This window comes from Arachis ipaensis, chromosome B6, assembly GCF_059453495.1.
Source record: "Arachis ipaensis isolate K30076 ecotype BB chromosome B6, ASM5945349v1, whole genome shotgun sequence".
NCBI classification, from domain to species: Eukaryota; Viridiplantae; Streptophyta; class Magnoliopsida; order Fabales; family Fabaceae; genus Arachis; species Arachis ipaensis.
Window position 1 is genome coordinate 54120863 of NC_142441.1, and position 26127 is coordinate 54146989.

Sequence of the window (26127 nt, forward strand, 5' to 3'; positions counted from 1 at the left end):
GATATCAGAGGTGGAATAATAACAACAACAGGTAGCAGAACCAGAACCAGCCTTACAGAGCACCTCATCTGAGGCAGTCCCAAGGACCATAACACAACCAATAACAAGTTCTGCAGGTCACTCAATCTAATTCCTCTCCGAGTGACGATCCTCTTCAATCCATTACACAAGGACAAAGGAACATGGAAAGTTCACTTAATGGCCTAGCGTCCGCTATACAAGCTCTCATCTCTCAGCTGGCACCACCCAATACTTCAAACACTCAACAGGAAGCTCCAGTGGAATTCCTTCTCAACCCTTACCCAATCCAAAGGGTGGCATTAATGGCATCACCCTAAGGTCCGGAACCACATTGCAAGAGAGGAATCAGGAGGAGCCAAGCCCACCAGAACATGCCTCAGCTGAAAAGGTAGTGGAAATAGAAGATGTTGAGGAGGAAGAGGAAATACAGGACATGGCTGAAGAAGAAGAAGCTCAATCACAGGAAGAAGCACCGAAGGGCGCAGACACTGTAGAAAACACCATTCCTATTCCCTTTCCACAACTTGCAAAGAAGCCTAGGAAGCAGTTGGAACCTGATCCCAAAATGGTAGAAATATTCAAAAAGGTTGAGGTAACTGTTCCCCTTTTTGATGTTATTCAACAAGTACCTAAATACACAAAGTTTCTAAAAGATTTATGTATACATAAAGACAAAATTAATGAATTAGAAACTATTCCTTTAGGTATTTCTATATCAGCTTTAATGGGAGGTATACCTGAAAAGTGTAGTGATCCAGGTCCATGTATGGTTAATTGTACTATTGGTGATGTAGTATTTTCTGACTGCATGTGTGATTTAGGAGCATGTGTGAGTATAATGTCTTTGTCTATATATGATATTTTGAGGCTCCCTCCCTTAAAAAGGTTGGCAGCTTGTTTTGTGTTAGCAGATAAAAGCATTATTACAGTGGCTGGAGTTGCTGAAGATGTATTAGTGGGCATTAAGGGGCTCACATTCCCCATTGATTTTTATATCCTGGAGATGCCCCAAAATGGCTCAGAGAAGCCATCATCAATCTTACTTGGAAGACCATTCCTGAAGACCTCGAAGTTCAAATTGGATGCTTTTTTAGGAACATACTCTTTTGAAATAGACGGCCGAGTAGTAAGCTTCAATCTGAATGGAGTTATGAAGCACGCTCCAGAAGATCATTATATCCTCTAGAGTGACATCATAGATGAAACCGTAGCTGAAATTCACCAGGAGGAGTTAGAAGAGAAGTACATAGGACAAGGTCCGAGTGTGGGGACACTTTCTGAGGACAACGAAAGTACTTTACCATTGTCACCAACTCCAGAAAATCCAGAGCCTGACCATGAGCAGAAGTTAGAATTAAAACCCCTCCCTCCACAACTCAAATATGCTTACCTTGAGGAAAAGCAGAAGTTTTCAGTTATCATTGCACGGGAACTCACTTCTCAACAAGAAGAGCAGTTACTTAGTGTGTTGAGGAGGCATAAGAAGGCAATTGGGTGGAGTTTGGCAGACATAGTAGGCATCAACCCTCAAGTTTGTGAGCATAGAATATTTTTAGAAGAGGGAGCAAGGCCTGTTCGTCAACCCCAGAGAAGACTAAATCCCACTATCTTGGAGGTTGTCAAAATAAAAGTGACCAGACTACTAGAGGCAGATATCATCTATCCCATCTCAGACAGTGAATGGGTAAGCCCAGTACAAGTGGTGCCGAAGAAGTCTTGAGTCACTACAGTGAAGAATGAGCATGGAGAGCTCATGGCAACCAGAGTACAGAACGCCTGGAGGGTCTACATTGATTACAGGCGCCGAAACTAGGCCACCCGTAAGGATCACTATCCTCTTCCATTCATTGATCAAATGTTGGATCGCCTGTCAGGTAAATCGCATTATTGCTTTTTAGATGGTTACACAGGTTATTTCTAGATTCATATAGCTCCTGAAGATCAGGAAAAGACTACTTTTACCTGTCCTTTTGGGACTTATGCTTATAAGAGAATGCCCTTTGGCTTGTGCAATACACCAGCTACTTTCCAAAGGTGCATGATGAGTCTTCTCTCTGATCTCATTGAGGACTGTATGGAGGTTTTTATGGATGATTTTAACGTTTATGGTGATTCTTTTAGCCTTTGCTTAGATAGTTTATCTAGAGTTTTAGATAGATATGTCAGTACAAACCTTGTATTAAATTTTGAAAAATGTCACTTTATGGTTAAACAAGGGATTGTACTAGGACATGTTGTGTCTAATACTAGCATTTCTGTAGATCCATCAAAGGTGGATGTTATTTCTAGTTTGCCTTACCCCTCCTCTGTGGGGGAAGTCCGTTCGTTCCTTGGCCATGCAGGTTTTTACCGGAGATTTATTAAGGACTTCAGTAAGGTAGCGCTTCCCTTATCCAGATTGTTGCAGAAAGATATTGAGTTCGAGTTCAGTGAGGAATGCAAACAAGGTTTGATAAGCTGAAAACTGCCCTGACTCAAGCTCCAGTTATGAGAGGACCTGACTGGAACCAGCCATTTGAAATCATGTGCGATGCTTCCAACCATGCAGTAGGAGCAGCGCTGGCTCAGCATGAAGGTAAGGATCCTTTTATCATTGCTTATGCGTCTAAGACTTTAGACACCGCTTAGTCTAATTACACTACTACTGAGAAAGAGCTTCTTGCTATTGTTTTTGCTCTGGATAAATTTCGAGCCTATTTACTTGGTACCAAAGTTGTAGTGTATTCAGACCACGCAGCTCTAAAGTATTTATTAGCTAAAAAGGAATCCAAACCAAGGCTTATACGTTGGATACTGCTACTACAAGAATTTGATTTAGAAATAAAGGATAGGAGTGGAAACTAGAACTTAGTGGCAAACCACTTGAGTCGCCTTGTGCACATTAAGGATGACTCCACTCCTATAGCTGATAATTTCCCTTTTGATAACCTGCAAGCAGTATCTGAGGTAGTCCCTTGGTATGCACCTGTAGCTAATTATCTAGTTAGCCGCACTTTTCCTCCAAACTTTACTAAGCATCAAAGAGATAAGCTGAAAAGTGAGTCTAAATATTATATATGGGATGATCCATATTTATGGAGATGTGGTGCTGACCAGGTAATTAGAAGGTGTGTACCTCAATCAGAATTTCAGTCCATCTTAGAGGCCTGTCACTCATTTGAGTGGAGGACATTTTGGCCCTCAAAGAACAGCTAGAAAAATCTTAGACTGTGGATTCTAGTGGCCTACTCTTTTTAGAGACGCTGCTGAATTTTGTAAATCCTGTTTCCCATGCCAAAAATTTGGTAATATATCCAAGAAGGATGAGATGCCTCAACAAATTATGCTTTTCTGTGAAATTTTTTATGTTTGGGGCATTGACTTCATGGGTCTATTTCCAAATTCTAATGGTTATTTTTATATATTGTTAGCTGTAGATTATGTTTCCAAATGGGTGGAAGCAATTCCTACCCGCACTGATGATGCTAACACTGTTGTTTCCTTTGTGAGAAACCACATTATTTGTCGCTTTGGATCACCACGAGCAATCGTGAGCGATCAAGGCACCCATTTTTGTAACAAGAGACTAACAGGATTACTAAAGAAGCATGGGATAATTCATAAAATAACAACAGCCTACCATCCTCAGACTAATGGGCAAGCCGAGGTGTCTAACAGAGAGATAAAGTGCATATTACAGAAGATAGTCAAACCTCATAGAAGAGACTGGAGCACCAGGCTACAAGATTCACTTTGGGCATACAGAATAGCATACAAGACACCCATTGGGATGAGTCCCTTTCGCTTAGTTTATGGAAAAGCCTGTCATCTCCCAGTAAGTAGAGCACAAAGCCTTTTGGGCAGTAAAAGAGTGCAACATGGGATTTGAGAAAGCCGGAGCTGAAAGGAAGTTGCAATTACAAGAATTGGAAATCCTTCACCTAGAAGCTTATGAGAACTGAAGGTTGTACAAGGAAAAGATGAAGGCTGTACATGATCAACACATCAAGAGGAAAGAGTTCCAACCTGGGGACTTTGTCCTCCTTTACAAATCTAGACTGAGGCTTATGCCAGACAAGTTGAGATCAAGATGGGAAGGTCCATATAGAGTAGAGAAGTTGAGCCGTACGGAGTTTTTCACCTAAGTCATCCTTCAAGCTCTGAACTCATCAAAGTTAATGGTCATCGTTTGAAGCTATATCATGGTGAGAAGGTGACGAAAAACAAGGAGTTAGATATCTTCCTCTTAGAGGATCCACTCACAGCCGAAGACTGAGCTAGTGGAGCATCCAACTTACGGACGTTAAAGCAAAGTGCTAGGTGGGAGACAACCCACCATGGTATGATCATTCCTTTCTTTATTCTTGATTTTCTTTTTCCAATAACTCTTCTCTTTATTAGCACATTTAGTTTTGCATCTGCATTTGCATATTTTTACTTTTATTTAAAAAAAAAGGGAGGGAGAGCCGCGACGCGACAGCGTCGCCGACGCGTCCGCGTCGCAGGTGGCTCAATGAGAATAATAAATCAAACAGAAAGTCATGCGGGAGTGTGGCTGGAGGCGTGCCTTTGGCACAAATCATCCCATGCGACCGCGTAACATGCCTCCCACGCATCCGCGTCACCCACGCGGACACGTGACCTGGTAATCGACGTAATAAAGGGTGCACGACCGAAAGTTGTGCTAGAGTGGTGCTGGACTGGTGCTCAACGCACAAACCTTACCACGTGGACGCATGGCTCACCCGTCTGCGTCATATCCCTATAGTGGCCACTCACGCGATCGCGTCGATCACACGACCGCGTCACCCTGTATTTTGGCAAAAATAAGTTTTGAACAGAAAGTTGTGCGAGCGCGAGGCTACCCTCGCGCCAGTAGCACAAAACGAGTCACGCGTCCGCATGACCGACATGATCGTGTCAATTCATTTAAGCGCAAGTCGCGCGAACGCGTCCCCCACGCGTCCGCGTCGCCTGCGCCGCACAGCTTATCCTCATTTGCCAAATATCTTATCTTTCCCTTCCCCAAATCTTACTTGTTCTTTTCCCCCTCATTATTTTCTTTCCTTCTCTTCCTCCTTCCTTCTTTCTCACTTTTTATTCTCTCTCTCATCACCATTAACAAGGTTTTTCTTTTCTTCTTCCCTCTTTACTTTTCTATTCTTCTTCTTAATTTATGTTCTCTTCTTCTTTCCTTTTTCTTTTTACTTGTATTATCTATATTTTTCTTTTTCTTTCTTTTTCTTTCAATTGGTGTTAGATATTTAGTAGGGTCATTATTATTCCCTATGGTTTGCTTGTGGATTATTAAGAACTTGTTTGGCAATTTTATGTTAATTTTTAAAAGGGTTGCTTGCATGTTCCACTTATTATTTTCAATAGCTTACCTACCATGCATGCTATGTGTTTGTGAAAACGCCCATATGGCATTGTGTACTATTTTTGTATTTCTTTTTACTCTAAATGCCTGCTTTTCACAAAACTTTTTTTTATATTTTATTAATTTAATATAATTGCTATTCCAAACAGGTTGTTAGTTTGAATTCTGTGGTAATTTAACATGGACATTGAATGCTTGATCTATGCTACTCATGCCTTTGCCTGCATGCCAATAAACACCTTGCATTTAATTGTCACCCTATGCACTTACTACATTCCTCATGCTAATTTTTCACATGCAGTCATGACCATGTGTTAACTTCATTCATCTTTAATGTGCCTTGATTACCACCCATACCATCCTCTTCCTTGCTCTACCCCTTGACATTTTGACATACTTTCTCTTTTCTCCCTTTCAGGATGGCCACCAAGAAAGGCAAGGAGAAAGCTGCTCCCAAATCAACAGCAAGGAGAGAAACAAAACGAGCATTAGTGGCAGAGCCTTCTTCAACTGCAGTTAAACCTTCAACAAAAAGAATTAAGAGGATTATCAAGGTTGATGATAAAGATAAAGCCTTCCCAGTAAAGGACACTGCGTGATTTATCAATCGCTACTGTGAGTAGATGTTCCCCATCCTGGCAGAAAGGAGTTACAATAACGAACACCTTCTTATCCTCCCAAACCATATTGCTAAATTTGTTGAGCCACAAATTACACGAAGACAATGGGGTTTCCTCTAGAGACAGTCACGGCAGGTTAATCTTTCTTGGGTAGTAGAGTTCTACTCCAATTTCCACCTGCCAATCCTACAGTCTGTCTATGTCTGACAAAAGCAAGTCCCCATTACAGAAGAGGCTATTCAACGAGCTTTAGATCTTCCCCCTACTCCAGAAGGACTGGACGCATTTCAAGAAGCCGTACTCAAGTGCTAGATGTACCAATTTGACTGGGACGCTGTTCTCAGAGTTATCACCCTACCTGGCAGCAGATGGATCTACGGGTACCATCGTTCCCGTCCTAAGGGAATATCAGCTTCCGCACTTACCTTGGAGGCTCGAGTATGGGCACAGATTATGTCCCATTACATCTTTCTGAGCACCCACGAGTCCTTCTTCAATGCAGACATGGCCGTTCTACTATGGTGCATCCTTACAGACCAGCCTCTGAACCTACCAAGACACATCCAGAGTGCTATAGGACACGTAAAAATTGCGGGCAACTTACCTTTTCCCGCATTGGTTTCAGATCTCGTCTCAGCCGCCGGAGTCTCCTACAGAGCTGGGGGCACCAAAGCCATGCTTCTATGGGAAGATCAGTATGTCCCTAATGGGAAATACATTAGACCTCCAGCAGCCACTACCAGCCAACCTACTGAACCGGCTGAAGAGATTGCTCCTTCAACACCACAAGCACCTACAACCACTCAACTTCTCCATCAGATACTTGAAAGGTTGGATCGGCAGGAACACAAAGTAAAGCTAAGAGAGCGCCGTAACAAGCGTCGATTCACACACCTCAAGGAGCTACTTAAGGGAAAATACAGAGACTCAGATACCCCAGACTCCACTTCCTTTACCAGCACAGAGAGCCATGACGGGCCCGACTGTGGAGATACTGCTACCAGCCCACCCTTATTCCTGACGGATGGCACCGAGGACGATGCAAAGCCTTAAGTGTGGGGAGGTCGGTCAGTACCTGACTTCCGGAGGTAATTTCTCTTCCCTAACACCAATAAAATAGGATATTTAGTTAATTTTTCTTTTGTAGAATAGGATAAATTGCATAGTAATAGATTAGTTGCATGCATGTTCTACTTGATTGAAAAGACAATAAGTTTCCTCTAAGACCCTATTTTTAGAACAAAATTTCACTAATTCTAATTAAAACTTTTGTGTTAAATTTGCTTGAAGTTGTATTTGAAACATGGTTTCTGAGCTAAAGAACACACAACCTGTGAGACTTTGAGCCTTTATACATGGTTACATTATTTAACCATAATTATTTTGTTCTTGTGTGTTTACTTCTCTATGATTGTAATTTGTATTTTGTTTCATCCTATATGTCCAATGTTCAATATATTTATATGCTTGCATATGATTGAGGCCATTATTTGTTTAGCTCACTTATCCCAATTAAGCCTACCCTTGCAATTACCTTTGTTATCCACTTTGAGCTTTTAAATCCCAATTGTTCTTTATTTTACCACATTACTAGCCTTAAGCGGAAAAACAATTTTATATCCCAATTGAATATTTAGTTAGCTTAAGATAGAATCATGTGTTAATTAAGTATGGAAAAATTGTGGGAACAAAAGATAATAAGGGAATGTGTCATGATGATATAATGGGAATTTGGGTACCTGATCATGTAAAACTATAAGAATTAAACATCTATGTGCATTGATAAGCTATGTTTATTTTTGTGTTTATAAAAAAAATCCAAAAATATTCAATAATTAATTAAAGGGACAAAATTACCCCAATGTTAAGTTAAAAATTCGAAGATCAATGCATGTATGATAAAATTAAAATGAAAGTTGATACATGAGTAAGGAATGTGAAAGAGAAATTTTGGGTAGCTAGGTATGAAATTTAAGTTATATAGAATGTACATATGTGTGGGTTAAAGCTTAGGTTAATTAAAGATTCAATTTATAAAGCTTACTTAACCATATGTGTATCCTTACCCTTACCTTGGCCCCATTACAACCTTGAAAAGACCTCATAATGTTTGCATTGGTATATTAAATGTTTTTGAATGGTTAGGTGAAGAACAAACATTAGAAAGCATGATTAGAGAAGGATAGAGTGATCACCCTATACACTAGAGAGATTAGAGCATACATACATCATCAGTGAGGGTTCAATGCTTAAATTCTATGTTCCCTGCTTTCATGAGCTACCTTCTTACATTTTTATCCGTTCTTACTGTATAAGAATTGAATTAGTGGAATTTGATTTGTGATTGTCTTGAAGAGCTTATTCACTTTTAACCAAGTGGACAAAAATCATATAGTTGCATTCACATATATAGGTAGCATTGCATTGCATGAGTTTTACATGTTCCTACTCATTTATTTTATCTCCTTCAACTAAGCATGAGGACATGCTAATATCTAAGTGTGGGGATGTTGATAAACCATTATTTTATGGTTTATATTGTGTTTAATTGTGTGGTTTTATCAAATATTTACCCACTTATTCATTAAATAAGCATGCATTTATAATTCCTTCCTAAAAATACTTTATGCTTGAAAACTTGCTTCCTAGAGACTTTTAATTTTGTATTTTAATTCTCCTTTATTCCATTCGATGCCGTGATCTGTGTGTTAAGTATTTCAGGCTCTATAGGGCATGAATGACTTAGAGATTGGAAAGGAAGCTTGCAAAAATGGAAGGAACACAAGAAATTAAGGAGATGACCAGCGAGAAGTGACGCGGGCGCATGGCTCACGTGACCGCGCGATATAGAGGAAATTGCAGTGACACGGACGCATGGCTCACGCGACCGCGCGGATTGGAAACTGCACCAGTGACGCGAAGGCATGGACGACGTGCACGTGTGGCAAGGCAAAACACTGGATGACGCGAACGCCCGGATGACGCGATCGCGTGACATGCGCGATCTGCAAAATCTGCAGAATTCGCTGGGGGCGATTTTGGGCCCTGTTTTGACCCAGTTTTGGCCCAGAAAAGCAGATTAGAGCCAGGGAACATGCAGAGACAAAAATACAACATTCATTCCGCATAATTTTTAGTTTTAGATCAGATTTTATCTCTCCTCTAGGTTTTTCTCTCTACACATTCATAGTTCTTAGGATTTGATTTTGTTGCTTTTTGGATTGGAACATTGAGAAGAGTTATTACCTCCGTCAAGACTTCGTCATTCCAGTTTGTTTCCTTACTTGTCACTTACTCTTTCATGTTCCTTATTTACTCAGAATTACTCTTGGATTATTTCTAGAATTTATTTATATAAGAATTATTTTTATTTTAATTGATCCTTTTGATTATTATTTATTATGTCTTTCAGTATTTCTCTTCCTTAATTTGTGAAATTTACATTCATAATGAGCGAGTATTTCCATAACTTGATTGGGAGATGATTGAAAGGAAACCTTGAGTTAGGTTACTCAAGAGAAAAAATTGTAATTGGGTTTATAGTTGGATCGCCCTCTGATCATTGACATTAGTCCTTCCCAAGGGAGAGGATTAGGACTTGTGACTAGAAATAGCTTTCCAGGTTACTTGACTTTTCTCTACCTAGTAAGGGATAACTAAGCAGAACAACCTTCAATTATCAATTAATCTTGAGAGTACTCCAACAAGAATAGGGCTTCTAACTAATCTACTCCCAGTCAAGGCTTTTATTTAAAATTACATAAATTTTCAAATTTAAATTCCTGTTTATCAACTCAAACCACTTTTGAAAACATCTGATTAATAAAATAGCACATGTTTCTGCAACTCGTTGGGAGACGACCTGGGATTCATACTCCCAGTTTTTTTATTTTAATTTTAATTTTGTGACAACCCTTCTAAATTGATAAGTGAATTTTCGGTTGGTTAAGAACTGTACTTGCAACGTATTTCTTATAAAAATTTCTTAACTCGCCAATTTCCGCCACGTCAATGAGCAATTGGAAAACTGAGGGCCAAGCGCACGCGTCATGCACGCGTACTCGTGCATTGAAGATTTGCAAGCCACGTGCACGCGTTAGGCACGCATACGCGTGAGTAGAGGTTTTGGCCAGCGACGCGCACGCGTCACCCACGCGCATGCGTGACGCTCGGCACGTGACCCACTTAAAGTGAAATCGCTGGGGGCAATTTCTGAGCTGCCCAGGCCCAAATCCAACTCATTTCTGAGGGTATTTCATGCAGAATTGAAGATTGAGCAAAGGGGGAGCACTTAGTTAGTCATGATGAGCCTTTAGTTAGTTTTCTAGAGAGAGAAGCTCCCTCTTCTCTCTAGAATTAGGTTAGGATTAGGTTAATTTCTCTTAGATCTAGATTTGATTACATGATTTCATCTTGTTTACTCTACAATTTCTTGTTTCTTCTACTTCATTCTTCTTAGTTCTTTTGTTAATTTTACTTTTATGCTTCTTTTATATTCATGAATGCTCATGTTGTATTTGGATCTCTTTTAATGAAATTTGATGATTGATATTCTTTTATTGTTGATTGGAGTTGTGATCTTACTTTTCTTACAATTGGTAGTTGGTAGATTTATTAATCTTGCACTTTTACTATGCCTTCCAAGTGTTTGACAAAATGCTTGGTTGGGCTTTAGAGTAGACTTTGAGCATTCTTGGCTTGGAAAGAGTAATTGGGCAATCTTGAGTCATTAATACCCAATTTAGATTGGTTATCAAGAGTTGTTAGTTAATATTATTTCTATTGACTCTAATTTCTTGCTAATTCAATTAGTGAGTTGATTAGGATTTTTGGCTTGAGATTAACTAGTCTTGTTTGACTTTCTCTCATGGAAGATAACTTACACCTTCTTCCAATATTCGTGATGACGAAATAAGATAAATTCTTGTTAATTATTGCTATTAGTGACTAGGATGGAAAGCCTATGATCTCGATCCTTGCCATGAATATTTCTCTTTACTAATTGCTTCTCTTTATTACTTGTCATCTTTAAATATTTGCTTGATTTACTTTTCTTGTCATTTATTTTATTGCCCCTTTTATAAATCAAACCCCTTGTTCCTTCACAGCCAATAACTGACCACTTCATTGCAATTCCTTGTGAGACGACCCTAGGTTTAATTACTTTGGTTAATTTTCATTGGGGTTTGTACTTGTGACAACCAATATTTTTTATGTGAGAATTATTTGTTGGTTTGGAGCTATGCTTACAACGAAGTTCTTATTTCTATAAGAGAAATTCTAGACCGACACAATAAATTTCATTATCAAAATCCAAACCATGCATTTGGCCATCTTCAGGGAGCTCTGTTGTAATTCAATGGATAAATCATAGTTCTTATTATTCTTCCATTCATTCTCTTTGATTTGCTTGAAAGCTTTCGATCTTTATCCAATTGAGCAATTGTCTCGTAATAGAAATTGTTCATACTTGGATTTCCTCGGAACTTTGGAAAAGGAATGAGGAAATCATGCTAGAAATGCTTACTCATGTTGGACTAGATTGGGGGTTGGATGGATATAGTGACACATAATCCTCCCGATACTTTGATCTAGAAAAATATGTGGTATAATCGGTGGTCGCACTTCATCTCTTCCCACGAGCAATTAGATCAAGGAATTGGGCAATTATTCAAGCTTAGAGAGATTGAATTGCCAAGGAATTGGGATTCCATCACCTAAGATTGCCAAGAGATCAATGAGTTGCATGGATTGAGGAAGAGATGAGAATGAACTTGATTTGAAGAATGCAACATCTCCTAAGCCCAATGAACTTTCCCATTCTTATCTTCCCATTCTCTATATTCTGTTATTTACTTTGATGTTTGGTGCACGAAATTGTGATCATCAACACTGGCGCCAAAGACTTGGAGCTCTCAAACGTGAATCACACTTTGTCACAATTCCGCACAACTAACCAGCAAGTGCACTGGGTCGTCCAAGTAATACCTTACGTGAGTAAGGGTCGATCCCACGGAGACTGTCGGCTTGAAGCAAGCTATGGTCATCTTGTAAATCTTAGTTAGGCGGATTCAAATGGTTATGGAGGATTGATAATTAAAAGATAAATAAAACATAAAGTAAAGATAGAGATACTTATGTAATTCATTGGTAGGAATTTCAGATAAGCGTATGAAGATGCTTTGTTCCTCTTGAACCTCTGCTTTCCTATTGCCTTCTTCCAATCATTCATACTCCTTTCCACGGCAAGCTTTATGTTGGCATCACCGTTGTCAATGGTTACTTCCCGTCCTCTCAGTGAAAATATTCTACGCACGCTGTCACCGCATAGCTAATCATCTGTCGGTTCTCGATCATGTTGGAATAAGATCCATTGATCCTTTTGCGTCTGTCACACGCCCAACACTCGCGAGTTTGAAGCTTGTCACAGTCATCCCTTCCCAGATCCTACTCAGAACACCACAGACAAGGTTTAGACATTCCGGATCTCAGGAATGGCCGCCAATAATTCTAGCCTATACCACGAAGGTTTCAATCTTAGATTAGAAACCCAAGAGATACACATTCAAGCTTGTTTGCATGTAGAACGGAAGTGGTTGTCAGGCACACATTCATAGGTGAGAATGGTGATGCGTGTCATATAATCATCACATTCATCATGTTCTTGGGTGCGAATGAATATCTTGGAGAAGAAATAGACTTGAGTTGAATAGAAAAACAATAGTACTTGTATTAATTCATGAAGAACAGCAGAGCTCCACACCTTATTCTATGGTGTATAGAAACTCCACCGTTGAAAATACATAAGAACAAGGTCTAGGCATGGCCGAGAGGCCAGCCTCCAAAACGTGATCAAAGGATCAAAAGATAATCCAAAGATGAAAATACAATAGCAAAAGGTCCTATTTATAGAAAACTAGTAGCCTAGGGTTACAGAAATGAGTAATTAATGCATAAATCTTCTTCCGGGCTCACTTGGTGTGTGCTTGGGCTGAGCATTGAAGCTCCCATATGTATAGACTTTTCTTGGAGTTAAACGCCAGCTTTTGTGCCAGTTTGGGCATTTAACTCCAGCTTTTGTGCCAGTTCTGGCGTTAAACGCCAGAATTCTTGAGCTGACTTGGAATGCCTGTTTAGGCCATCAAATCTCGAGCAAAATATGAACTATTATATATTTCTGGAAAGCCCAAGATGTCTACTTTCTAAGCATTTAAGAGCGCACCAATTGGGCTTCTGTAGCTCCAGAAAATCCACTTCGAGTGCAGGGAGGTCAGAATCCAACAGCATCTGTAGTCCTTTTTCAGCCTCTGAATCAGATTTTTGCTCAGGTCACTCAATTTCAGCCAGAAAATATCTGAAATCACAGAAAAACACACAAACTCATAGTAAAGTCCAAAAGAGTGATTTTTATTTAAAAACTAATAAAAATATAATAAAAACTAACTAAAATATACTAAAAACATACTAAAAACAATGCCAAAAAGCGTATAAATTATCCGCTCATCACAACACCAAACTTAAATTGTTGCTTGTCCCCAAGCAACTAAAAATCAAATAGGATAAAAAGAAGAGAATATACAATGAATTCCAAAAACATCTATGAAGATCAGTATTAATTAGATGAGCGGGGCTTTTAGCTTTTTGCTTCTGAACAGTTTTGGCATCTCACTTTATCCTTTGAAGTTCAGAATGATTGGCTTCTATAGGAACTCAGAATCCAGATAGTGTTATTGATTCTCCTAGTTAAGTATTTTGATTCTTGAACACAGCTACTTTATGAGTCTTGGCTGTGACCCTAAGCATTTCGTTTTCCAGAATTACCACCGGATACATAAATGCCACAGACACATAACTGGGTGAACCATTTCAGATTGTGACTCAGCTTTGCTAGAGTCCCCAATTAGAGGTGTCCAGAGCTCTTAAGCACACTCTTTTTGCTTTGGACCACGACTTTAACCACTCAGTCTCAAGTTTTCACTTGACACCTTCATGCCACAAGCACATGGTTAGGGACAGCTTGGTTTAGCTGCTTAGGCCAGGGTTTTATTCCTGGCGGCCCTCCTATCCACTGATGCTCAAAGCCTTGGATCCTTTTTATCACCCTTGCCTTTTGGTTTAAAGGGGTATTGGCTTTTTCTGCTTGCTTTTCTTTTTCTTTCTCTTTTTTTTATTAAATTTTTTTCTTTTTTTTCACTTCTTTTTTTCTTCTTTTTTTTTCTGCAAGCTTTTCACTGCTTTTTCTTGCTTCAAGAATCAATTTTATGATTTTTCAGATTATCAAATAACATTTCTCCTTTTTCTATCATTCTTTCAAGAGCCAACAATTTTAACATTCATAAACAATCAAATTCAAAAATATGCACTGTTCAAGCATTCATTCAGAAAACAAGAGTATTGCCACCACATTAAAATAACTAAACTATTTTAAAATTTAAAATTCATGCGCTTCTTTTTCTTTTTCAATTAAAAACATTTTTCATTTAAGAAAGGTGATGGATTCATTTTCATAGCTTTAAGGCATAGACACTAAGAGACTAATGATCATGTAATAAAGACACAAACATAAAGCATAATTTTTGAAAAACAGAGAAATAAAGAACAAGAAAATTAAAGAACGGGTCCACCTTAGTAATGGCTGCTAGTTCTTCCTCTTGAAGATCTTATGGAGTGCTTGAGCTCCTCAATCTCTCTTCCTTGCCTTTGTTGCTCTTCTCTCATGGTTCTTTAGTCTTCTCTAATTTCATGGAGGAGGATGGAATGCTCTTGGTGCTCCACCCTTAGTTGTCCCATATTGGAACTTAATTCTCCCAAGGAGGTGTTGATTTGCTCCCAGTAGTTTTGTGGAGGAAATTGCATCCCTTGAGACATCTCAGGGATTTCATGATGAGGAAATTCCTCATGCTCTTGGTGAGGTTCTCTTATTTGCTCAATCCTTTTCTTAGTGATGGGCTTGTCCTCATCAATGAGAATGCCTCCCTCTATGTCAATTCCAACTGAATTGCAGAGGTGACAAATGAGATGAGGGAAGGCTAACCTTGCCAAAGTAGAGGACTTGTCCGCCACCTTGTAGAGTTCTTGGGATATAACCTCATGAACTTCTACTTCCTCTCTAATCATGATGCTATGAATCATGATAGCCCGGTCTATAGTAACTTCAGACCGGTTGCTAGTGGGAATAATCGAGCGTTGGATAAAGTCCAACCATCCCCTAGCCACGGGCTTGAGGTCATGCCTACTTAGTTGAACCGGCTTCCCTCTTGAATCTCTCTTCCATTAGGCGCCCTCTTCATAGATGTCCATGAGGACTTGGTCCAACCTTTGATCAAAGTTGACCTTTCTAGTGTATGGGTGTGCATCTCCTTGCATCATGGGCAAGTTGAATGCCAACCTTACATTTTCCGGACTAAAATCTAAGTATTTCCCCCGAACCATTGTAAGCCAATTCTTAGGGTCCGGGTTCACACTTTGATCATGGTTCTTGGTGATCTATGCATTGGCATAGAACTCTTGAACCATTAAGATCCCGACTTGTTGAATGGGGTTGGTGAGAACTTCCAGATATTCGCCCTTTTTGAGCTTAAAAGGGACCTCGGGGATCAGCTTCTTCTTGGCCACAACTTCATAGAAGTGGTCTTGATGCACCCTTGAGAGGAATCTCTCCATCTTCCATGACTCGGAGGTGGAAGCTTTTGCCTTCTCTTTCTTCTTTCTAGAGGTTTCTCCGGCCTTTGGTGCCATAAATGGTTATGGAAAAATAAAAAGCTTTAGCTTTTACCACACCAAACTTAGAAGGTTTGCTCGTCCTCGAGCAAAAGAAGAAAGAAGAGAGTAGAAGAAGAAGAAATAGAGGAGATGGAAGGGGCTTTGTGTTTCGGCCAAGGGGGAGAAGTAGTGTTTAGGTTGTGTGAAATTGAAGGAGTGAAGATGGGTTTATATAGGAGTGGAGAGGGGGGGTATGGTTCTGCCATGTATGGGTGGGTTTGGGAGGAAAAGTGGTTTGAATTTGAATGGTGAGGTAGGTGGGGTTTTATGATGGATGGATGTGGATTAATGAAGAGATTTATGGAGAAGAGGGTAGGATTTGATAGGTGTGGGGTTTTTGAAGAAGAGGTATTGAGGTGATTGGTGAATGGGTGAAGAAGAGAGAGAGAGGTGGTGTAGGTGGGGATCCTATGGGGTCCACAGATCCTAAGGTGTCAAGGATATCTCATCCCTGCTCCAAGTGGCGTGCAAAAATGCCCCTTTCTGCCAATCCTGGTGTTAAACGCCAGGCTGCTGCCCATTTCTGGCATTTAACGCCAGCTTCTTGCCCTTTTCTGGCGTTAAACACCAGTCTGGTGCCTATTTCTGGCGTTAAACGCTAGTCTGGTGCCCATTTCTGGCGTTAAATGCCCAGAATGGTGCCAGACTGGGCGTTTAACGCCCATTCTGCTACCCTTACTGGCGTTTAAAGGCCAGTAAGTTTCTCCTCTAGGGTGTTCTGTTTTTAAGACTGTTTTTCCTTCTGTTTTTGCTTTTTCAATTGTTTTTTTGATTTTCACATGATCATCAACCTACAGAAAACATAAAATAACAAAAGAAAATAGAAATTTAACATAGATAATTAAAGATTAGGTTGCCTCCCAACAAGCGCTTCTTTAATGTCAATAGCTTGACAGTGGGCTCTCATGGAGCCTTACAGATGTTCAGAGCAATGTTGGAACCTCCCAACACCAAACTTAGAGTTTGAATGTGGGGGTTCAACACCAAACTTAAAGTTTGGTTGTGGCCTCCCAACACCAAACTTAGAGTTTGACTGTGGGGGCTCTGTTTGACCCTGTATTGAGAGAAGCTCTTCATGCTTCCTCTCCATGGTTACAGAGGGATATCCTTGAGCTTTAAACACAAGGGAGTCTTCATTCACTTGAATGATCAATTTTCCTCTGTCAATATCAATCACAGCTTTTGCTGTGGCTAGGAAGGGTCTGCCAAGGATGATGGATTCATCCATACACTTTCCAGTCTCTAGGATTATGAAGTCAGCAGGGATGTAGTGGCCTTCAACCTTTACCAAGACATCCTCTACAAGTCCATAAGCCTATTTCTTTGAATTATCTGCTATCTCTAGTGAGATTCTAGCAGCTTGTACCTCAATGATCCCCAGCTTCTCCATTACAGAGAGAGGCATGAGGTTTATGCTTGATCCTAGGTCACACAGAGCCTTCTCAAAGGTCATGGTGCCTATGGTACAAGGGATTGAGAATTTTCCAGGGTCTTGTCTCTTCAGAGGTAATTTCTGCCTAGTCAAGTCATCCAGTTCTTTGATGAGCAATGGAGGTTCATCCTCTCAAGTCTCATTACCAAACAACCTGGCATTTAGCTTCATGATTGCTCCAAGGTACTTAGCAACTTGCTCTTCAATAACATCTTCATCCTCTTCAGAGGAAGAATACTCATCAGAGCTCATGAATGGCAGAAGTAAATTCAATGAAATCTCTATGGTCTCTGTGTGAGCCTCAGATTCCCATGGTTCCTCATTAGGAAACTCCATGGAGGCCAGTGGATGTCCATTAAGGTCTTCCTCAGTGGAGATCACTGCCTCTTCCTCATCTCCAGGTTCGGCCGTGTGGGTTGTGGTTATGGCCTTGCACTCTCTTTTTGGATTCTCTTATGTATTGCTTGGGAGAGTACTACGAGGGAGTTCATTAATTTTCTTACTCAGTTGACCCACTTTTGCCTCCAAATTTCTAATGGAGGACCTTGTTTCAGTCATGAAACTTTGAGTGGTTTTAATTAGATCAGAGACAATGGTTGCTAAGTCAGAGTGTTTCTGCTTAGAATTCTCTGTCTGTTGCTGAAAAGATGATGGGAAAGGCTTGCTATTGCTAAACCTGTTTCTTCCACCATTATTGTTGTTAAAACCTTGTTGAGGTCTCTATTGATCCTTCCATGAGAGATTTGGATGATTTCTCCATGAAGGATTATAGGTGTTTCCATAGGGTTCTCCCATGTGATTCACCTCTTCCATTGCTGGGTTCTTAGGATCCTAAGCTTCTTCTTCAGAGGAAGCTTCCTTAGTACTGCCTGTTGCTGCTGGCATTCCAGACAGACTCTGAGAAATCATATTGACTTGTTGGGTCAATATTTTATTCTGAGCCAATATGGCATTCAGAGTATCAATATCAAGAACTCCTCTCTTCTGATTTGTCCCATTATTCACAGGATTCCTTTCAGAAGTGTACATGAATTGGTTATTTGCAACCATTTCAATGAGTTCCTGAGCTTCTGCAGGCGTCTTCTTCAGATGAAGAGATCCTCCAGCAGAGCTGTCCAATGACATCTTGGACAGTTCAGACAGACCATCATAGAAGATTCCTATGATACTCCATTCTGAAAGCATGTCAGAAGTGCACCTTCTGATCAATTGCTTGTATCTTTCCCAAGCTTCATAGAGGGATTCACCTTCCTTCTGTCTAAAGGTTTGGACTTCCACTCTAAGCTTACTCAATTTTTGAGGTGGAAAGAACTTTGCCAAGAAGGCATTGACTAGCTTTTCCCAAGAGTTCAGACTTTCTTTAGGTTGTGAGTCCAACCATGTCCTAGCTCTGTCTCTTACAGCAAAAGGGAAGAGCATAAGTCTGTAGACTTCAGGGTCAACCCCATTGGTCTTGACAGTGTCACAGATTTGCAAGAATTCAGCTAAGAACTGATGAGGATCTTCCAATGGAAGTCCATAAAACTTGCAATTCTGTTGCATTAGAGAAACTAATTGAGTCTTAAGCTCAAAGTTGTTTGCTCCAATGGCATGGATTGAGATGCTTCTCCCATAGAAGTCGGGAGTAGGTATAGTAAAGTCACCCAGCACCTTCCTTGCATTGTTGGTATTGTTGTTTTCAGCTACCATTGTTTCTTCTTCCTTAAAAAGCTCTGTTAGGCCCTCTAGAGAGAATTGTGCTTTAACTTCTCTTAGCTTTCTCTTCAAGGTCCTTTCAGGTTCAGGATCAGCTTGAACAAGAATGCCTTTATCTTTGCTCCTGCTCATATGAAAGAGAAGAGAACAAGAAAGTAGGGAATCCTCTATGTCACAGTATAGAGATTCCTTGAGGTGTCAGAGGAAAAGAAGAATAGAAGGAGGAGGTAGATAGAAGAGAATTCAAACTTATCAAGAGGGATAGAGTTCAAATTGCACCTTGAGGAGGAGTGTTAGTCCCTTAAATAGAAGGATGTGAGAAGAGGGGAAGAATTTTCGAAAATAAGGTAAGAAATTTTGAAAATTTGGTAATTGATTTTCGAAAACTAAGATTGGGAAAGAAATTAAGTGATTTTGAAAAAGATTTTGAAATTAGAAATTAAAAAGATATGATTGAAAATTAATTTTGAAAAAGATGTGGTTGAAAATATATGATTGAGAAGATATGATTGAAAATCAATTTAAAAAAAAGAAAGTTTTTTTATTTTAAAATTAAAGTTGCTTACTTGATTAAAAGATATGATTCTAAAATTTAAGATTTGATCCTTTCTTGATAGCAAGTAACAACTTGAAATTTTTTACGTAAATCATTAATTATAGCAAGGATTTTTGAAAATAATAATAATAATGAAAAATGGAAAGAAATTGATTTTGAAGAGATATGATTGAAAAGATATGATTTGAAAAAGATTTGAATTAAAAACAAAATCTTCCCTCTAGTGTCCTTCTGGCACTAAACGCCCAGAATGGCATCCATTATGGTGTTAAACGCCCAAAATCCTACCTTTTCGGGCGTTAAACACCCAGCCAGGTACCCTGGCTGGCGTTTAAATGCCAATTTTCCTTCTTCACTGGGCGTTTTGAACGCCCAGCTTTTTCTGTTTGATTCCTCTGCTGAATGTTCTGAATCTTCAATTCTATGTATTATTGACTTAAAAAGACACAATTTTGAAAATATTTTTGATTTTTTAATGATGAGAAAAAAATGCAACTAGGATCAAATAAACAATGCATGCAAGACACCAAACTTAGATGTTTGTATACTAAGGACTATAACAATTTGAAAATGCATATAAGAAACAACAAAAGACACAAAATAAGAGAAATTAAAGATCAGAGCACTGAAATCATCAAGAACAACTTGAAGATCAATGAAGAACATAATGCATATATTCGAAAAATGCAAGAAGAATAAAGAGATGCAATTGACACCAAACTTAAAAATTGCTACTAGACTCAAACAAGAAACATAAAATATTTTTTATTTTTATGGTTTTATAAATTTTTTTTGTGATTTTTCGAAAATCATATGGAAAAGAGAATAAAGAGATTCAAAACTTTTAATAAGAATTCCAGGAATCATGCAATGTTAGTCTAAAGCTTCAGTCTAAAAATATTAGACATGGTTAGCCAAGTTTCAGCAGGACATTACATTCAGCAGCTAAATTGATGAGAATCAATCATCTTTTGTGATGATAAGAACATCACCTTGAAACTCTAGAATTTATTCTTAAAAATTCTGAAAAATAAAAAGAAAAGTACCTAATCTAAGCAACAAGATGAACCGTCAGTTGTCCAAACTCGAACAATCCCCGGCAACGGCGCCAAAAACATGGTGCACGAAATTGTAATCATCAACAATGGCGCCAAAGACTTGGAGTTCTCAAACGTGAATCACACTTTGTCATAATTCCACACAACTAACCAGCAAGTGCACTGGGTCGTCCAAGTAATACCTTACGTGAGTAAGGTCGATCCCACGGAGACTGTCGGCTTGAAGCAAGCTATGGTCATCTTGTAAATCTCAGTCAGGCGGATTCAAATGGTTATGGAGGATTGATAATTAAAAGATAAATAAAACATAAAGTAAAGATAGAGATACTTATGTAATTCATTGGTAGGAATTTCAGATAAGCGTATGAAGATGCTTTGTTCCTCTTGAACCTCTGCTTTCCTATTGCCTTCTTCCAATCATTCATACTCCTTTCCATGGCAAGCTTTATGTTGGGCATCACCGTTGTCAATGGCTACTTTCCGTCCTCTCAGTGAAAATGTTCTACGCACGCTGTCACCGCACAGCTAATCATCTGTCGGTTCTCGATCATGTTAGAATAGGATCCATTGATCCTTTTGCGTCTGTCACACGCCCAACACTTGCGAGTTTGAAGCTCGTCACAGTCATCCCTTCCCAGATCCTACTCAGAATACCACAAATAAAAATAAGACGTTCTGGATCTCAGGAATGGCCGCCAATAATTCTAGCCTATACTACGAAGGTTCCAATCTTAGATTAGAAACCCAAGAGATACACATTCAAGCTTGTTTGCATGTAGAACGGAAGTGGTTGTCAGGCACGCGTTCATAGGTGAGAATGGTGATGAGTGTCATATAATCATCACATTCATCGTGTTCTTGGGTGCGAATGAATATCTTGGAGAAGAAATAGACTTGAGTTGAATAGAAAAACAATAGTACTTGTATTAATTCATGAAGAACAGCCGAGCTCGACACCTTAATCTATGGTGTATAGAAACTCCACCATTGAAAATACATAAGAACAAGGTCTAGGCATGGCCGAGAGGCCAACCTCCAAAACGTGATCAAAGGATCAAAAGATAATACAAAGATGAAAGTACAATAGCAAAAGGTCCTATTTATAGAAAACTAGTAGCCTAGGGTTACAGAAATGAGTAATTAATGCATAAATCTTCTTCCGGGCCCACTTGGTGTGTGCTTGGGCTGAGCATTGAAGCTCCCATGTGTAGAGACTTTTCTTGGAGTTAAACGCCAGCTTTTGTGCCAGTTTGGGCGTTTAACTCCAACTTTTGTGCTAGTTCTGGCGTTAAACGCCAGAATTCTTGAGTTGACTTGGAACGCCTGTTTGGGCCATGAAATCTCGAGAAAAGTATGGACTATTATATATTGCTGGAAAGCCCGGGATGTCTACTTTCCAACGCAATTGAGATCGCGCCAATTGGGCCTCTGTAGCTCTAGGAAATCCACTTCGAGTGCAGGGAGGTCAAAATCCAACAGCATCTGCAATCCTTTTTCAGCCTCTGAATCAGATTTTTGCTCAGGTCCCTCAATTTCAGCCAGAAAATACCTGAAATCACAGAAAAATACACAAACTCATAGTAAAGTCCAGAAGAGTGATTTTTATTTAAAAACTAATAAAAACATAATAAAAACTAACTAAAATATACTAAAAACATACTAAAAACAATGCGAAAAAGCGTATAAATTATCCGCTCATCAATGTTCATCACCCCATTCCCATTTAATTTCCAGCAATTTACTTTTCTGCAATCTACTTTTTGTTATTTACTTTCCGCCATTTACATTCAGTTATTTACTTTCCCATCATTTACATTTCTTACTATTTACGTTTCCCGCCATTTATATTTCTGAAAATCTCAACTCCATTCTGTTTAGTTCAACTAGACCATTCCTCTAATTAAAGTTTCTCAACCAATCAATCTATGTGGGATTTGACCTCACTCTACTGTGAGTTTTTACTGGACAACAATTCGGTATACTTGCCGAAGGGAATTTGTTGAGAGACAGATTTCCCGTGATCAAGTTTATGGCTGATAAACCCCGATTTCATGGTTTATCTTGTGCTTATTTTAGGGGATTTTACCACATTTCCCCACATTTATTAAATAAAATAGCATGGTTTTGTAATTCTCCCTTGACTTGTGCTTAAGTGTAAAAACATACTTTTTAGGCCCTTAAATTGGTGATTTTGATTCACTTAAATTCCATTCGATGCCTTGATGTGTTTGTTGAGTGATTTCAGGTTCATAAGGCAAGTATTGGATGGAGGAAATGAGGAGAAAAGCATACAAAGAGGAGAATGCATGAAGAAACAAATATTTGGAATGCATCAATGGATGCGCATGCGTACAAGGCGCGAACGCACAGAAGTGGTTTCGCATAGAGACGTGCACGCGTACATGACGCGTCTGCATGGATGAAGAATTTGCCAATCGACGCGCATGCACACATGGTGCGTACGCGCCGATACTCTCACGTGACCCACTTAAAGGTAAAATGCTGGGGGCGATTTCTGAGCTGCCTAGGCCCAAATCCAACTTGTTTCTGAGTGTATTTCATGCAGAATTGAAGTCCAAGCAAAGGGAAGCAATTGTTTGTAGGATGAGCATCATGTAGGTTAGTTTCTAGAGAGAGAAGCTACCTCTTCTCTCTAGAATTAGGTTACGTTAATTCTTCTAGATCTAGGTCCAATTTCATGATTTCATCTTGTTTTCCTTATGAATTCTTGCTTATACTCTTTCACTTTCATGGTTTGTAGTGTTAATTTTTCTTTTATGCTCTCTTTTATGTTCATGCACTCATGTTGGATTTGGTTTACTTTTAATGAAATTTGATGTTGATGTTTCTTTTATTGATGATTTGAGTTGTGAATTTTACTTCCCTTGTAATTTGTAGTTGGTAGATTTTACTATTTCTTGTCATTTACTATGCTTTCCATTTGTACCCACCAAGTGTTTGACAAAATGCTTGGTTGGGCTTTAGAGTAGACTTTGAGCATTCTTGGCTTGGAAAGAGTAATTAGGCAATCTTGAGTCATGGAAATCCAACTCATGTTGGTGATCTAGAGTTGTTAGCTAGTATTATTTCCATTAACTCTAATCTCTTGCTAATTCACTTAGTTAGCTGATTAGGACTTTTGAATTGAGATTAGCTAGTCTTATTAGACTTTCTTCGAGTGTGAAGATAACGTGACACCTTCCTCCATCTTCGGGGATGACGTAATGAGATAAATTCTTGTTTATTATTGTGATATGATTGATTAGTGTTGTTTGACATTCTCCTTATGTGAAGATGACATGATACCTTCTTCCATTTGTTGGAGTTGACTAGATGAGATGAATTAATCATTGTATGACTAGGATAGAAAGCCTATGATCTCAACCCTTGCCATGAATGTCTCTCTTTATTACTTGCTCCCTCCCTTTATTATTTGCTTTCTTTAATTGCTCTCTTTACTTTTCTTGTCATTTATTTTATCGCCCCTTTTATCAACCAAACCCCCTTGTCACCTTCATAGCCAATAATCATACACTTCATTGCAATTCTTTGTGAGATGACCCAGAGTCTAAATACTTCGGTTATTTCTTATTTGGGGTTTGTTCCTTGTGACAACCAAAATTTTTTATGTGAGAATTATTTGTTGGTTTGAAGCTATGTTTACAACGAAGTAATTCTTTTCTATAAGAAAAAAATCTAGACCGATACGACAAATTCTCACTTATCAATGGCGCCGTTGCCAGAGATTGATTTTGCATTGACAATTATTTAATCAGAGGATAACTAGATTGAACACTTTTCTTTCATTGTTGTTTAGTTTCATTTTAGCTTGTTTACCTTCATTCTCAGCAATTTCAATTACTTTTAATTTTTGTTTACACATTTGCACACTAATCCACTAACTGTTTGACAAATTGAACCAATCACTCTAACCACAATTCATAACAAGAGTGATTCCTTTATTGTTCTTTTCTGTTTTTTTTTGCTGTGTATATAACAGGTAAAAGAGGAGGAGCTTCAACTTCTTTTGATAGTGAACCTGAGAGGACCTTCCTTAGACTAAGGAGGGAAGCAAGAGGTAAAGGAATAGCTGGTGAGGAAGAGGTGGAAGAAGATCTAGACGTTACCATGGAGGAAGAAGTACACAATCATGTTGGAGAGGGTGTTGGTAATCGTGTTGGGCAGGAGGGAAGAGTTTTAAGCTCTTTCATCAACCCAAACCCAGGTAATTATGGAAGTAGCATCCTAAAACCAACCATTCAAGCCAACAACTTTGAGCTTAAACCTCAGCTCATCACCCTGGTTCAAAACAGTTGTTGATTCGAAGGAAGTGCCCAAGAAGATCCCTACCAACATCTAACCACATTCCTGAGAATTTGTAACACTATGAAAGTTAATGGTGTTCATCTTGACACCTATAGATTGCTTTTGTTTCCCTTTTCTCTTAGGGACAAGGCATCTAAGAGGCTTGAATCCTTTCCTAAAGAGAGTCTTACCACATGGGAGGATGTTGTCAACAAGTTTCTAACAAAGTTTTACCCTCCACAGAGGATAATCAAGTTGAGAACAGAGGTGCAAACCTTCAGGCAACTAGATGGAGAAACTTTATATGAAGCCTGGGAAAGATATAAGGAGCTAACAAGAAGATATACCCCTGATATGTTCAACGAATGGATGCTGCTGCACATTTTTTATGAAGGTCTTTCTAGAAAAACAAAGAAGGCCTTGGACCACTCTTCAGGAGGCTCTCTCAATACCAAAAAGACCATAAAAGAGGCCATAGATATCATTGAAACAGTGGCTAATAATGGGTACTTCTATGCCTCAGATCGAAGCACCAATAGACGAGTGATAAAACTGAGTCACATGGATGCATTACTAGCCTAGAACAAGTTGATTACCAAGCAATTGGCAGATCTCAGCAAGCAGATGGAGAGAAATCAGGTTGCAGCAGTCAATACTCAACCACCAACTCAAGAAGGAGTGAACACAGAGGAAATAGGTGATTGGGAACAAGCCAATTATATTGAAAACTTATCAAGACAACCCTATAATCCACACTCTAAAATCTACAATCCTGGTTGGAAGAACCATTCAAACTTTGGGTGGGGAAGCCAGCAAAACCAAACTCAAGACCATAGGCCTCAAAACTCCAACCACTACAACAATTCCACTTACCAACAACCCAACCAAAGACCATATCAAGCCCCACATAACACTTCTTTCCAGCCTCCATATCAAACACAAAACAGCCATCCTCAACCTCCACTTTTCAATGTACCATCACAATCATCATCTGAGAATAGAATCTCTCGAATTGAGGACTTGCTTGAATAACTTTGCAAGGAGTTTAAGGAGAACAAGGCATTCCAGAAGGAAGTAAGATGCAATATGCAAAACTAGGGAGCTATCATAAAGAAACTTGAATCCCAAGTAGGATATCTCTCTCAGCAAATTCACTGAGAAGAACCCAAGAGGAGAAACAAAGAATATGAGATGGGAGGAATATAAGGCAGTCACGCTAAGGAGTGAAGAGATCTCGGAAGAAGAAGTTATCAGGCCAACAGAGAACAACCAAGGGCCCCCAAAGGAGAAATTGGAAGAACCAAAACAAGGGGATAACT

General features: G+C 39.2%; 1 pseudogene; it reads left to right on the plus strand.

Moving 5' to 3' along the window:
* The first annotated feature begins 454 nt into the window (after window positions 1-454).
* LOC148555617 (uncharacterized) lies at window positions 455-25390 on the plus strand (annotated as a pseudogene).
* The last annotated feature ends 737 nt before the right edge of the window (window positions 25391-26127 follow it).